The 16,451-nt window shown below is 38.3% G+C and overlaps 1 pseudogene across 1 annotated transcript; it reads right to left on the reverse strand.

Moving 5' to 3' along the window:
* Positions 1 to 82: 82 nt before the first annotated feature.
* Positions 83 to 15,943, reverse strand: LOC146499065 (alanine aminotransferase 1-like; annotated as a pseudogene). Its single transcript, XR_014870271.1, has 11 exons — positions 15,085 to 15,943; positions 9,788 to 9,894; positions 9,354 to 9,462; positions 9,116 to 9,246; positions 6,349 to 6,584; positions 5,891 to 5,970; positions 5,665 to 5,801; positions 3,819 to 3,993; positions 3,586 to 3,741; positions 3,200 to 3,309; positions 83 to 3,104 (listed from the first exon to the last, which is right to left on the reverse strand). The product of XR_014870271.1 is annotated as an alanine aminotransferase 1-like (transcript).
* Positions 15,944 to 16,451: the final 508 nt, after the last annotated feature.

Here is a 16,451-nt window from a genome sequence, read left to right on the forward strand (position 1 = left end):
TGTTTTAACCTTGTGACAAGCAGCACAGTCTGGAGTTTAAATATAAAACTAACTGCTTGTTACTGACTGACATAATGGGGCTTAAGTTCAAAAGTATAATCATATACAGCAAAATAAAATCTTTTATTATTCCTTGGTGTAATAACTTTTTAAAGAGTTAGTACAAGCAGATATTGCCATGACTTTTTTAAAAACGGAATATATTTTAATCTGGGAGTATTTCCTGTAATTATATCTATTGTCGCTCTATGAATTATGTTAACTTTGCAGTTTCAATCTGTCTTCCAATTGCAATGAGCTGCAGAAGAATAGCATGTACTATACAGAAATGTTAAATTCTAATAGTAAAACTCAACCGCATCAGTTTTTGTAGGCTACAGACGATTGGTTAGCTGGCATGTAATTGTCATGTTTTATTTTGATAGTCCCTGTCCTGTGCTCAGTATGGCACCGGTTCTGACATAAATGGTAGTAACCAGACTGAAAAGCAGCGCACATTTCGGTGCTTTTTTTTTTCTGAAATGTCATACACTTTGGATTCTAGCCAATCATTTTACCATTGCAAGCGTAGTAGACGGGCCCACGTACGTACGTTCTTTTAGAGCAGAGCTACAGATTAAAAATGCCCAAGGCGAAGCGGTCAAAAGTCTGGCTGTACTCCACAGCAAAAGATGCAAACTCAGCAGCCTGCAACAAGTGCTTTAAGGTGATACTGTGCAAAGGAGGTAACTCCTCGAATCTGATGAAACACCTGGCGACGCATAGAATTTTGTTAAAAGCCAAGAAATGCACCGTATTTGATAGCTTGTTGCGAGACCTCACACCGAGCACATCTACTGCGGGTGTGGCCCCTAGCCCTGCCAGTGTAGCAGAAATGATGACGGATGATGATGGCAGCAGCAGCCGTTCTTCTCTGCATGAGTAGCTTAATGTTGTTCGTGTGTAATTTATGTTGAGTAGGCTAACCACGTTATTAAATTAATGCATGTAAGGTGAACTAGCAAACACTGTCGTAGTTACATACGGCTGTCTTCTTGTTTGATGGCAGATACTCCCTTCACCCTGGCCAAAAAGGCTAAAATGACCAAAGAAAAAATGGAAAACAGCTAAACATGAGAGGTTTTTGGACAAAGTTTGTGTTTTTTCCATTGATTAAGCACTTTTTCCAGCCAAGAGTGATACCATATATGCCCTATAGCTGCAGAAAAGGCTAACATTGTTATCATTTTACAAAAAACAGCTGAACATGAGAGGTTTTTGGACAAAGTGTGTGTTCTCCATTCTTTAAGCACCAGTTTGAGCACAGTTTAAGCACCGGCACCGTTTCAAAAGTACCGGTTTGGTACTGGTATCGGATAAAACCTAAACGATACCCATCCCTAGTGCTCAGTGTGTCTGGTTTTGCTTCCCCTTGTCTCATTAGGTCTGATTCATCCCAGCTATCTTACCACCTGTTTCCATCCTCTCGTTGTCCTGCTTGTGTATTTAAGTCCCGTGTTCCTTCCTGTTAGCTGTTATGTTGTACCTTCACTATACTGTGTTTCTTCCCTCCGCATTCCCACTTAATTCCTAGTTGTCAGTTCCTGGTTTATTTTGTAGTGTTTTAGTTTGAGTTTTTTAGTTTCAAGTTTTCTTTTTGTATTTGTAGTAAGTTATTTACAGCGAAATAAAAGCTGCCTCCTTTAGTTCATCCCTCTGTGTCCTGCGAGTCCTGCATTTGAATCCAATATCCTGCTTGCACACAAAACATGACATTAATGCTGTGCTAATTGTTGCCTACCTACTGAGCTTTGGTTAAGATAAGGTAAACACATTAGAAGAGCAAAGATGGAGGATGAGTGTTAGAAGGATGAGAAAATAAACTTTTTTCAGTAAAAGTTAATGTGAGAATCCCTGATAGGCAGAGACAAATGCAATCATATAGTAAAACAGACGCTGAAAATGGACCAGACTTCAGTCAAGACAACATCTGAGATCCATCCACAACACAAGGTTAATTAAGCTCCATTCTGTCCATGTAATCTTTCAGATATACCACGTGTTCATGTGTGTGTTTAAACATTCAGCAATTACATTCCTTTTCAAGATAAAGCACATAGAGACAACATTTTTCCGTGCACCTAAATTTATTTCAGATTTCCACAACACATATGAATCAACGATAAGACCTAGACAGTTATAATTCATCTAAAGGCATCACTCTTAGCTTTGTTCACATTAACTGGAAAACCAAAAAATCAGTTTTATTTGTTGTTGGATATCATCCACCTATGCTTTATTCAAATTTTTTATACAAAGTCTAAGACATATTTTTTTCAGTCTAAAAACATTGCATTAAAAACATTAACTTTAGGGGATTTCTTTAAATAGAGGCATGCATAACCCAGCCACAGGAGGTCACAAGCCAATTTACTCCTGGTGCCAAACCCAAGCCCAGATAAATGGTGTGGGTTGTATTATGAAGATCATAAAGAATGAAATTTCTGTACCACTTTGTTCGTGGCCCAGGTTAATAATGACTGACTCTAGTGCTGTTAGCTGACAGAGTGCTGGCTAACACTCTAACTTCTAAATGAAGTGCTCTGATTTGTAAAGCTGATATGATGGAGAAAAGGAAGGTTTTGCAAGTGAATGAGACCAGGATAGAATGAGATGGACATCAATGATTTACTGTGGCACACAAAAAGGGAGCAGCTGAAAGAAGAAGAAGAAGAAGAAGACGCTCACTACTGAGAATCAGGAGCATCATGTCAAAACTTCAATATAGCCTATGTTGTTTTTGGCTAAATTCTTTACTGTTGGAACTGTTGCAAAGCAGATGTTACTATTACAGAATGACACTGAAATCTTTCTAAAAAAAATTATTTTAATTATACAGAGTTATTTGAATTATCCTCTTTAGATACTTCACATGAATCTGACCAATCTCAAGTTTACACTTAGTTTAGGCCACTCTCCTCCACAGGGCACTATAAGCTGACTTCTTGTTTCTCTTTCTTTACACTTCTGTTGGCGTCACAGTGCCACCCATGAGACGGCAGTGAAAGGAGGTGAGGCGAGCTAGGACCTGTACCAGGGTGTAATGAGGAACAAGGATGCATAATCTGCGGGAGAGCACCACAAACAAGAGTCAACTTTTTTGAAGCAATACAATATGCAGTACAAACCTCAAAACATTTTAGGATTTCATATACTTTACCTCAAATGGAAGCTGTCAGTCATTTCCCCATGTCCACCTGCACCAGCTAATACACCCTCCTCTTCCAGTAATTTCTGACAGTACAGAACATCAGCTTTCAGCCCCAATAACTGAAAACAGAAGTGCATATAGGACAGTATGGCTTTCAACTTTTGTACCATCAGAATGATGCTTTTTTTTTAATGTTCAAATTTTTTTCACAATCCCTCAATAGTCTGTTTTCAAGGTTAAGCCTTGTAAGGAATAAAGATGGAATCAGGTTCAAGTAAGGGTAATGGTTTGGCATTTGTAATGGCTAAACTTAGTGGTTAGACTTGGTATTCCATTAACATTGATAATAGACTGATGGAGAAAAAAAGATGGAAGATTGTTGGAACATTTCCCACCTTGGCCTGCTCCTTAATCCCACATGGTAAGTGCAGGCGAGGAAAAACATAGATTCCTCCGAGCACTGGCTGACACCTTACCCCTGGCAGTTTATTTAGGAGCTCCTGAACCCATTGAGCATTATGGGACAGAGTAGCCAGGATGAAGAAGGTCTCCTTTGTGAACAGAACAACAAGTAATTAAAAGTAAGAGTGTAACAAAGGACAACTGCTGGCTTTTGCTGTTTCCTCACCTGCATGTATGTGTGATACGATGGGTCTCCAGGTTGTGGCGGATTGACCATAAGATCCAAACCAAGCTGTCCTGTGACTGGAGTACTGATATCACCACACAATGAGTTATCAAAATAATAAATCACCTCTGGATCCATATTAACTACCTCCATGTATCCAGCCCTCAGACCACACCTAAGATGCAGACACAGATTATTTTAATTGATTCATCAATATAATGCATTTAAAATTTGAGAAATGTCTAAACTATTCATTTAAATGCATGCATGGTATAAGAAGGCATGAAAAGTAAAGCTTGAAAGTATATTTCAAAGTGTATTTAGCCTACATTAATTCTAATGATCAGTATGTGGTTGCATAAACAAGCTATGGTATAGAAGCCTAAAGCCCTTTTCACAAAGGACACGGCGCATACAGTGCTGCGCACAGAAACACATTCATTTCTGTTGCTTGTGGTGCAGAATAATGGTTTACTGCTGCGTCAAGCAAAGTGCAGTGCAAGCATATCAGCAAAAGGTACTGACACATGACACGTGGTCAAAGTTCAAACCAGTTTAACTTTGACTGCTGTGCGTTGTTATGTAAATTTGTGCAACCAATAAAAAATAAGCCTACAGCTGCACTAAGTTCAACCATAGGATGAAGAAAAAAATTTTGCGCATATTCGAGTTGGGTGAACTTTTTGACAGAAGTTAAGGTGCATAGTTTTTAAACTTCCAGAACTTCTTCTTTAAAGCTTTCTTCTTTGAGAGATACTTTTTTTCACATTTGAACATAATACAACACAAACTCTCAAAGAGGACACAAAGTCACAGAGATACATGTTTTGAAATGACACAGAGCAGGGGCCACTAGTACATGTAGAGCGGCCATAAACAAAACTGACATACAAGCAGAGCGCAGCGGCATTTTTAATAGATAAAAAGGCAAATGGTTTGAACATGAATTAAGGCTGTAGATTGGGGAGAGCCTCAGGTGGGACTGGCGGAGGCTCTCAGGCCAAGCAGATCTCCGTGTACTAATAAAAAGCTTGTATAGCAGAGTGTGTCAGATATAGATAGAGCCAAAGCAGACCCAGCAGACTTGCTGTGGTGCAAGTAGTGGTAGAATGGCCTTTTCTGGCTGGAACCAGGCTGGAACCAACTCCGGTGTTTCCTAGTATTTGCTACAATTGATTTATTTGCAACTTCAGCCAAATAGCCCAAACACTCACTAACCTAACATCTCCCAAAGTTCCTTTTCAGTGGATGCCTCCCCTCAAGAAGCCTTTGACACACTCTTCGCTTCAGCCTCCATCCCCATTAAGCCACATCCATCTCAGGTAAAATGCACCCATATGCCATTTTCTCTCGCTGTCTCTTTCCCAAAAAACAATAGACTGTTGGAGACTGCAAATGCCAGCTTTCAAGCTAGACTTGGGGAATGGAGACATTGGCTAGAAGGACTTGAGCACCCTTTCTTTACATGGATAGACCTCAAGATATGCTTGCATATCTTCAAGCACAGTGCCTTTTGCTCATCAAGCCATACAGATGCAATTTTTTTCTGCACAAGTCTAGAGGCCTCCACCCGAGCCGGAGGTTTCTGCACCTGCTGGTCCCATCACCTCCGCCGGTCCACAGTGGAGCATCGCTGGACTGGCAATATCTCACTTATAAAGTATAGAAAATTGACTGAGGCCTAAAATGATATTATTACAAATATCTTTTAAAAAAACTAAATTTTTGCGCCTCCGGCTTCCAGTTGAGCTCCATCGCCACCACTGTCCATGCGGCCATCCACCAGAACTTTTGTCTGGGATCCTGTTGAAAATTGTTGTTGACAAACATAAGAGACAGAACTCACTCTCTAATGCAGGTACTGGATAAAGAGTGGAAGGAGATCAGCTGCACTGTTTCTGCAAGCTCTCTATCCATTTCAAACAGGACTTTCTTATAGGAAATAAACTCTCTGTCCTTCCCATACACGCTGTCCTGGTACACCTGGAGTGCAGAGGAAAGAAACTGATAGATAAAGAAAACTTGACAAATGCATAATAAAAAGCCAATCTGAAAAGACAGCTCATGGTCACCTCGTCAGCTAACAGTAGGACTCTCTCAGCTGCTGCGAACTGAATCACTTCCTCTATTGACTTCCTGTCCTGCACATGACCTAGAAAGACAAAGGTAATATAAACAGTGATGAAAGAAGACTGTATGTCCATCTAATGTACAGTACAGTGCAATAGTTACACCATTTGGCACATCCTCTACAGTGAAAATAACAAATAGCAAAGTTTTAAAGATTACAGTCTAAAGTAAAATGTCAGTCATATATATTTAACCTCTTTAATATTCTGGATATTTATAATTGAGCTATTTGTATATATTAGAGTTATTTCTAATATTTTGTAACTTTTTAATATATTGTATTATTTAATTTATTTCAGTCAGTTGCTGTCCAGCAACTGTAACCACATAATTTCCTTTGGGATTAATAAGGTATGCTGATTCGGATTCTCATTTCACTTAGCTACTGTGTTTTACTTACCTGTGGGATTTCCTGGGTTGCTGATATAAATGGCTCTGGGCTCACAGTACCCCCGAGCAGCCTTGATGCAAGTTGTCCAGGTCTACAGCCCACCCTCTCTCCTCTGTCAGCTGGTACGGTACCAAGACCACCCCAGCCTCCTCCAGCACATTGTACAGCATGTGTGGGCAGGGCCCAGGTATCAGCATGCCTGTCCGAGTATTCCCCTCACCACTGGCCAGCAGTTTCACAGCAATCTTATAACAATAATCGAAAAAGCTAGATTTTTTTCCTTTAGGGAGAGCAATCTTTTCTGTCACTTTTTGCTACAGGTTATTAAAAAATCAGGAATAAATGAAATAAAAAAGAATGTTTGAAGCAGAAAACAAGGTAAAACTGTTTCCCCTCGCAACTCATTTTGCAACAATGAGAGATCACTCATACATTTAAGCTTTTCTTTATGTGAGAGATACACATATTGACGGGGTCGGGTTATGTTAAAAAGTATAAATTGTTATACTTTGTTCATTGGTTCAAAGGTACCCCACACTTCTTTTTTGTTTGCTTGTTTGTTCTGGTGTATTTTTCATTTGAACCGTTATTCTGCCAGAGTACACATATTTACAAGATGGCATTGAACGCCCCATTGGTGTGTCAGGAAAAGTCTTTTGTACGTATGTTCCTTGAAGGGGTTTGGAGTCGTTCTTTTTTCCACCGCAGCGAAGGGCTAGGAGTTGGAGAGGAGCTGCTGTATGTTTTTGTTATCGATCTGATTGTGAAATAAAGCATATGCAGTGAGAAAGCAACTCCCGGAGTCATCCCTGCCTTAAAGCTGCAACATTTACAACTAACTCAATAAACTATGTTTAAAGACTAAATGAATGCAATACACCTGGTTGTTTCAAAAATTCTAAAAATATGTTACATGTAGAAGTAAACATGTTTAAGCTGTTGTTTGGGGATATTTTGGTTGAGGTTTTTACAATGTGTAAAGACTGGACATTATTATTAATACAAATCATATTATTTTTCAGTTAAGTGCAAAGATAAAATGTGCAAGCTAAACAACTACTACAGTTTGCTATAGCAGAAGATACATAAAAAAGTAATGGAAAGGATTTCCACGTCATCAAACTGCTTTATTTCAGCATTATGCAGGTCTGTTATTCCAACTTATTGTACTTTAGTTGGCTTATTAATTAATGATGAATCAACTTATTTACTGCAGTTGAGTCCAGCTTAATTTAATTGAGTTGATCCAAGCCATGCAAATTACGTTAGTCCAGCAAAAGCACTTAAAGCTGATAAAAAGTCATTTATGAACAATAAATAGCAATAATAATAATAATAATAATTTTCTGCCTCTTGTGACCCTAGTGATTTTCCTGTGGATTGTAATGATTTCGTGATATTGCTAGTCCAGGCAACTAACCAGTCTTGCTAGCTTGCATTATGTCATCTCAACAAGAATAAATTTAGCAAGTGTTATGCTGATGAATTTGACGCAGACTGTATATGTTTCATCTATGTTCACTATAGAAACATCAAATTGTTTAGTTCAAATTACAACTTAGACTCTTTAAATGAAATAACTATCCAATTTTGGTTTTTTGAGCAATGGTAAACCCTAAAGATTTGTGGGTGTGTGGTCTGAGTGATAGGTGTGTTCACTCAGATAACTGCTTTCCAGCTGTCTGATAGGAGTCTCCTTTGCTAATTCAAATTACTGAACTGAACCTCTCTTTTGTTTTTATGCTATTGTGTCCTTTCAAAGCATTTTAAAAAAGATAACGTGGCTGATAAAGTTGGACATTGCATCTTGCTTAAAATGTGTTTTATTGTGTGGCCTCCCTTGATGTTTGACATGTTTGATTATGTAGTGTAGCTCAGAGGTCCCCAATCTTTTTTGCGCCACGGACCGGATTATGCCTGACAATATTTTCACAGACCGGCCTTTAAGGTGTCGCGGATAAATACAACAAAATAAAACTAGTACCGGTACTGAAAAAAAGAAGATTTACTCATAACACACGTGAAAAGACCCAGGAAAACCGAGTTAATGATAAAAACGATAACAAAATAACCCTGAAAACCATACATTTCACACCTGAGCCTCAACTCTCGCGGCCCGGTACCAAACAACTCACGGACCGGTACCGGTCCGAGGCCCGGGGGTTGGGGACTGTAGCTGACGTTGAAATGTTTGTGTTGGTTGCCATGACAACACCAGTAGCGTGTCTGAGATCGTCATATTGTTTTCTATTTGTTTTCTTTATTTGGTACTCATGTTTGTGTACATTTGCAGTAGGAAAAGATAATCTATGAATGATTATCTTTTCCTAATCATTCATGCTTATAAGCAGGATGAATAATACATCCTGCATATAAGAAATGTTTGTTAAAAAATTATTGTGAAGTAGTCACTTCCTGTGAGTTGCGGGAACCGGAAGTTGTGCGCGGGAGAGACAAGACAGAACGGTAAAACGGTGGACTTTTCGGAATGTACAACTTTTCTACTACTGGTTTTACAAGGCGTACACGGTAAAAACATTATGATGTTATTTGTTGAGCACTTGTGCACTTTGTGAAAAGGAATAGGTGGCTGAGATGAATGTCATATGTGCTGTTGATATTATTTTACTTGTTTCTAGTTTTCACGGTGCTCCATATTGTGAGAGGAATAAAAGAATTGTGGACATCAGTACGAAGCGTGGATTCTTTCGACCAGAGTAGATACATGTAGCATTCGTGTAACTAGAAATAGTACGAATAGTGTTCATAGTCATACCATTATAGTCCTTTGAGAGCCAGCAGAAATAAAGATGTTTTGGGCATATGAAGGAACTCCATCTCTTTTTGTGATGAACTCAGCGATGCTTTGCCTCACATGACGAAGACCAGAGGATGCAGTGTATGAACCTATCAAATTATAATTATTTAAGTATATTTCAATATACATGTGAGTTAAAATCCCAGACTCTCAAGTTTAAAATTCAGTTTGTACATACAAATTTTTTAACACTCACCCACACTTGCTCCATCACAGGCCTCCAGGAGTTTCTGAGCTCTTATCTTGACATCCAGAGGAAAACATTTGTCTTCCAGCAGTTGAGGGTATATACACACTGCCAAGACCTGAGGAAGTAGGCCAGATTCAGAGAGGACTTTGTAGACAAGCCTTTTTGAACAAGGAAAGTGTTTTTAACACATTAAGAAGACAACATGGTTACAAATATAGGATATGTATGGTGCAAGAGTAATATAAAACGCAGGAATTAACAATAATCACTATACATTACATCCACTGCAGAAAGTAATGGACATAAATAAAGCACATGAAAATAAAATGGATAAATAAGATTACACTTAAAAAATCACAACTTATATGACAGATACACAAGTTTGACAGGAATGCTTACACAACACAAAAAGTTACACAACACAATTAATGAACACTAACCTGTCGAAGAAATGAAACATGTTGTAAATCAACTCTGTGGGGATCACCTGAGCTAACATCAATCACCTTCTTGAAGGGTTTCTGCGCCCCCTGCAGGACAACACATGTTTAGGACTCAATTCTCTAGACTCGAAACAGATTTTCTAATTTCTCGCAACATTTCTGAGGTTCTCAGCGCCCAAGTTAGCTAACAGTTTTAGAGAAACAACTCAGTTAAAACAATTAACTCATAAATGAAGAAGCAGTTTGAATGTTTATTACAGCTGAAAGTTTCTTTGATTTAATGAAAACCAGCCTGGTTAAAATATTTCGATTTTTAATCAAAATGGCAGTGGACCACAGAAGGGTGTCACTACCGTCCTCCTCCCTAGCATGGATCAGTCCGCATGTTCATGGTGCCAGCATTTTTTTCTGGAATATGTTGAGCAAACCTGGAGAAGCTTCAGCTCAAGATATTATTGTTGGCATTGCTGTGGATCTTTACCTGATACACTGACTTGGTGAGTAAATGTTTACTCTTATTCAAACAGATTTTGTGTCTTCTCTTAGTTTAGCACCAGGTTTATAATCTTGCTAGCTAGTTAGTGTTAGCCTAGCGTTACTGCTGCGGCTGAGCTCATGTTACTTAAAAATTAACACCACAGCCTTATATAAAAATATGTCTGTGACATTTTCTGTTGATTGTTTGAAATGGACTTCGAGGGACGTGGTACAGCTAAATATCCCAGAATGCAATTCGTCCAAAACTCAAACACCAGAATCATTCCAGGGTAAAACCGCAAAGGATTGTGGGTAGGAGTGGCAAGCGGTACTAGTGCACGCAGGCTTTCACATGAAAACAGTCACACAGCGATAAAAAGAAACACAAAGAATGGCAAGAAGCTGTTGTATTACTAACTGCAATAGCCGGTCGCATGACAGCCACAGGAAGCCGACGGGTAGAGATCGATCGGTTTTTATCGGATTACATCGTAGAAGAGAAATTGTTTAACCCATGTTTCCGAATATAAATAATCATAAATCCCGCCCCCTCCATGTTAGCGGATGTTTTCAATAGTTCTCTTTTTTTTTTTTTTTTTTTTTTTTTTTAAGGTTTATTTAACAAACAATGAGTATACAACATACGAACAGATGAAGTATACAAAACAGAACATGAACACAAAAAGCCAGGGGTAAAAGAAAAAGGTAACAATTATAAGAATACACGCAAAAATTCACATACATATATTGTTTTGAGAGCCTTTTTGTTGGTGGAGTCTGATATTGATTGAATGTACATTTCCACATCCTTAAAAAAATGACAGAAATATGGTGTTTTGTTAGTAAACTTACATTTATGGATAAAAAATTTAGCTAAAAGTATTAACAAATTTATCATAAAAAAACATTTATCATACTTCTTGGGGAACTTAAAGAAACAGAATAAAACATTTTCCCATCGTAAAGAAAACTCCCTTAAAATATGAACGATAACAAACCTGCTAAATTCCTTCCAGAATCTCTGTGTAAAAGAACAGTACCAAAAAAGATGTGTCACAGTTTCTGGATGATCCCCACAGAAAGTACACTTAGTATTTATGTCCCTTTTAAATTTTACCATGTAGTGACTGGCTGGATAACATTTATGTAGAATTTTAAATGAGACTTCTTTCACCTTATTTACAATCAAATATTTATGGGGGATCATCCAGACTGTCTTCCACTTGATATCTGGAACATATCGGTTCCAATAAGATATTATATATGGGAGAGAGACGATATCTTCTTGGAATAAACTACGTATTCTCTTATTGCTGTTACCAAGTTCCTGTGAAAAGCAGATTTTTCCTATTGGTGACTCAGCTGGATCAGGGAGAGTGACTGAGGTAGATATTGAGCTGTCAGTGTTTTTATATAACATTAAAGTCCCTGAGGGTATGGCACCAAGCACCATTGAGAATTCCTGAACACTGATTGGAAAATTATATAGTGCAATAAAGTCGTTGTAAGTAAGTAGTTGTCCCTCTTTATTAACCAGCTGAGCCACCAATAGGATCCCATTTTGGACCCAAGTTTCCAGGAAAAGTGATTTATTTTTATATAAAATATCTCTGTTGTTCCAGATAAGGTATTTGTGAGGTGAGAAGTTGTGTTTATAAATGAGGGTCCACGCTAAGAGGACCTGCTTATGGAAGGATGAAAGCTTTACAGGAAGTTTCTCAACATTGTAATTACAATTTAAAATAAAATTAAAGCCACCAAAACGAGAGAAAATATGATATGGTATAAAGTTCCAGATAGAGGTAGGGTTTTTAAGAAAATGTTTAGCCCAATTAATTTTGAAAGTGTTATTTAAAGTAGAAAAGTCTAAGACGTTATGCCCACCTGATTCGTACTTATTCATCACAACAGTTTTTCTAATATAATGCGTACGGTTTTTCCATATAAAATCAAAGAGCATACGGTCAATATCTTTACTAATTTTCTTATCCAGATGTAAGGAGAGAGCAGCATATGTTAATCGGGATATTCCTTCAGCTTTAGTAATTAACACTCTACCTTTCAATGACAAGTCCCTTTGCAGCCACTGGTTGAACTTTTTTAGGGTTTTCTGTATAATTGGAGTGAAGTTTGAAGAGCATCTTGATTTTTGGTCTTTGGATATTAACAGTCCCAAGTATGTGACTTCTTGTTTAACAGAGATATTACAGATAGTATTTGCAGGGCAGTCTTTAATTGCTAGTAACTCACACTTTTTTAGATTTAGGCATAAACCAGAGGCCTCAGAGAAATCCCTAATCACAGTAAGAGCTGGAGGGATTTGGTTGGCATTCTTCAAGAAGAGTGTGGTGTCATCGGCTAACTGGCTGATGACAAGCTCCTTATCAGCTATGGTGATTCCTTGTACAACACTGTTTGAAATATTAGTTGCAAGAATTTGTGTACAAAGTAAAAATAAATATGGTGAAATAGGACATCCTTGGCGAATACCACGTTTCAGGTCAAATCTCGGGGTGGAGCCGTTAATCATTTTAATAGAACTATTGCCATTTGTGTATAAGGTTTTGACAGCTTTACAGAAAAACTCTCCAAAGCCAAATTTTCCCAAAGAGTGGAAAATAAATTGATGTTCAATTGTATCAAAAGCCTTATAAAAATCCAGGAAGAGAATGAAGCTATTGTCAGGTACCAAATCAGAGTAATCAAGTAAATCCAAAACCAGTCTAATGTTATTAGAAATGTGTCTGTTTCTCATAAAGCCTGATTGTGTCTCATCAATAATTGTTTCCAAGACCTCTTTAATTCTGTTAGCAAGTATTATAGCCATAATCTTATAGTCATTATTGAGCAGGGAGATGGGTCTCCAATTATCAATAAAGAGTAAGTCTTTGTTTGGTTTTGGAATAAGTGTTATGAGACCTTGAGTAAGAGAAGGAGGGAGGGTGTTATTCTCTATACTTTCTGTAAAAACCTGCAGTAAAAACGGAGCTAGGAGATTAGAAAATGATTTATAAAACTCTGCAGTTAAACCATCTGTGCCGGGAGATTTATTGGTCTTAAGTGCAGTAATGGAATTACAAACTTCCTCCACAGTCAGAGGGCTGTCACAATAACTTCTATCTTCCACAACAATAGTTTTTAGGTTTTTAATATTGAAAAATCCTGTTGAGACATCCTCGTTATATTTTGAGTTGTATAGTTTAGTATAGAATTCGGCACAGAAATGTGAAATTTCTCTAGGATTGTCAGAGACAATGCCATTAATATTTAGTTGATGAATAGAGTTTGTTTTTGATCTGTATTTTTCAAGCCTGAAAAAGTAAGCAGAATTCTGTTCGCCCTCCTCCAGCCACCTCTTCCTGGATCTTATGAAAGCACCCTCAGCCTTGCGTCGATATAAACCGTCCAATTTATTTTGAAGTTCTAGTAAACTTAATTTATCTTCGTCTGAGATTTCTTCTGGGGACTTCTGGTAATAAGAGGCAATTCTGCTTATTACTTCTTATTCTTCAGCTTTCCTTAATTTAGCAATTTGACTCCCATATCTTCTCAAGAATTTGCATGCTTCAAATTTAAAAAGTTCCCAATTGGTACAAAAGGACTTCTCTCTGTTAGCTTTGTTCCAATAATAAACAATTAATTTATTAATCTGCATGTTAACTATTTTATCTTTTAGTAAAGAATTATTTAACTTCCAATAAGAGAATTTATGAGGTATATTATCCAATGTAAACATTTGGACGTTAATGTGAATTGCTCTATGATCAGTGAGAGGGGTGGCAAGTATATTAACGGTAATATTATCTTTATCAATACAGTCAGAAACAAGCCAAAAGTCAATACGTGATTGCCTGGATCCTGTCTTATTGCTCCAAGTAAAGAGTCTATCATCTGCAAATTTTTCTCTCCAAATATCCACAAGATTAAATTTTCCCATAAAATTTTTTAAGTTTGCACTGTATGAAGACTGCTGCCCTGGAGGCCACCTATCAACCATATTGTCTAAAGCGATGTTAAAGTCTCCACCAATTAAAAGGACTGAATTTGGGTATTTGGAGAGCCAGAAATTAACTCTTTCTTCTAAGGAGTCAAGTAATTTATCATTTTCAGTTTTATTATTGTAACCATATATATTTACTGCAATGAAAGTACTGTTATTGTGTCTGATTATTGAGCAGAGGTAGTGTCCTAAGGTGTCACAGTCAGAGTGTAACACATCTCCAGAAAAATAATTTTTAAGCGTGGCAACTCCAGCAGAACGCTCAGAGCCATGGGACAACCAGACTTCATTACCCCATTGTGATTTCCAAAAATTTGTATCAGCAGGTGTGGAATGACTCTCTTGGAAAAAGCAAAAATCTGTTTTAAATTGTTTGGCAAACAAAAACAAAGCTTTGCGTTTACAGGTTTGTCTTAAACCCCTGGTATTAAGAGAAACAAATGAAAAAGACAAAGTTATTAGAAAAAAGAAAGAGAAAAAGTAAGTTCTAAACTTCTACAGCTAAGAATAGATCTATAGGATAAGGGGACCGGGTGCTGCACAATTTAGGTAGTAGAACAGTAAAAACCCTGAGTGACTAAGCTTATAAAAATACAGTATTTAACTATCTATTATGGTTTAAATATAGCTTTTTATAGATAAACACACTCTTCAACACAAAATAAAACTTTAACCTGAGGGTGAAAATATTAAGTTCACCATGTAAACAAACTTACAGAAAAGTCATTTCGGAGACTGAATAAGCGTCTCTATGAAGGAGGGAAAACTTCTGATCCACTGATGAATCCTCGGCCTCCCACGAAATAAGCCGGCTTACCCTCCTTACGGGCTTTGTCTATCATCGGCCACAGTTTGTCACGACGTTCTCTGTCCTCCCTGGACAGATCTTCAGCGAACCTCAAATGATTGTCCTGCAGGTAGGAGGATGTTTTGGCTGCTTTCCATACAGCATCTCTGTAGATTCGGGAGGTGAACTGCACGATGATGCCTCTAGGTCTGGTGCTACCTTGTCGCTTGGCTCCGAGTCGGTGTACGGTGTCGATGACGTCAGGCAGCCTATGATTTTGTTCTGGCAGAACAGACTGGCATATCACAGTCACCTTTCCCCTTACGTCTTCTTTCTCAGCCTCCTTGACTCCATGTAGTCTGAGATTCCACCTCCTGGAATATCTTTCCAACTCAGATATTCTCTGTTGGCAGTTGTCCACTCGACCTTCCTCTTTAGTTACTTTTTTTTCCAAATCGCAAACTTTCCCCTTCATATCTTTCATTTCCGCGCACACAAAATCAATCGTCTTTTTGAGACCCTCAATCTGGAGCGTATTTTCTTTCACCATGTTCGAGTTCTCTCTCACCATGCTCTCAATGTTATCAGACCTGGTGTTTATTAGTGCCGACAGACGAGAAATTATCTGATTTACATCAGCTGGGTCAGAGTTGCTGCGTTCGTACATCACCTTCTTCGGAGCTGGCGACTTGAGAGGTGTAACAGGGAGAGGTGGGAACTCATCCATTTCTTCTTCGGCCAACGTGAGTGCCACCGTAGTAGCTGCGTAGTTATGGAAGCTATCCATTAGCACGTTGCTGGGCGTAGCACTCTCCTCGTTAGCATTCTCAGGCGCTATCTTAGACTTGGAACTTTCCAGTCCCCTTTTCGCTCCTTTCTGATTCGGCATTCTGCTGCTTCTTGCCCTATGGTTGCTGTATCTTCTCTTGTTTAGTGAACTGTTAGTGTTAGCAGCATAAAGTTGAGGTTTTACCGTTGTTCACGAACTTTCTGTGCAGAACTCGGTAGAGAGCGTCTACTCACTCCGCCATCTTGGCACGCCCCGTTTTCAATAGTTCTCATCACGCTAAGTTGGGGTGAAACGTCATCATAACAGCTTTGACTGGCAGCTGCAGTCACGGAGAAACTTGCGTATCTCTGTTCGGGAATAGCGGATAGAGCGTAGGCTCTGAGAGGAGGGCCAGCGTTTACGCTACGAAAACACGACCGAGTTTTTTTAACCTGACAGCCTGAGGTGTTCTTCAGTAAACTGGACTACCCGACAGAAGGACGGGTGTAGGATGTAATGTTTGATGCGTCATTATTTATTCCAGTCTATCTTGCAAATACATGTTTGTGCTGCAATGTCATGCACAAACACAAACTATTAGATCCTTAAGATCAAACCTATGTCAAAA

Source organism: Neolamprologus multifasciatus, chromosome 17, assembly GCF_963576455.1.
Source record: "Neolamprologus multifasciatus chromosome 17, fNeoMul1.2, whole genome shotgun sequence".
Taxonomy (NCBI): domain Eukaryota; kingdom Metazoa; phylum Chordata; class Actinopteri; order Cichliformes; family Cichlidae; genus Neolamprologus; species Neolamprologus multifasciatus.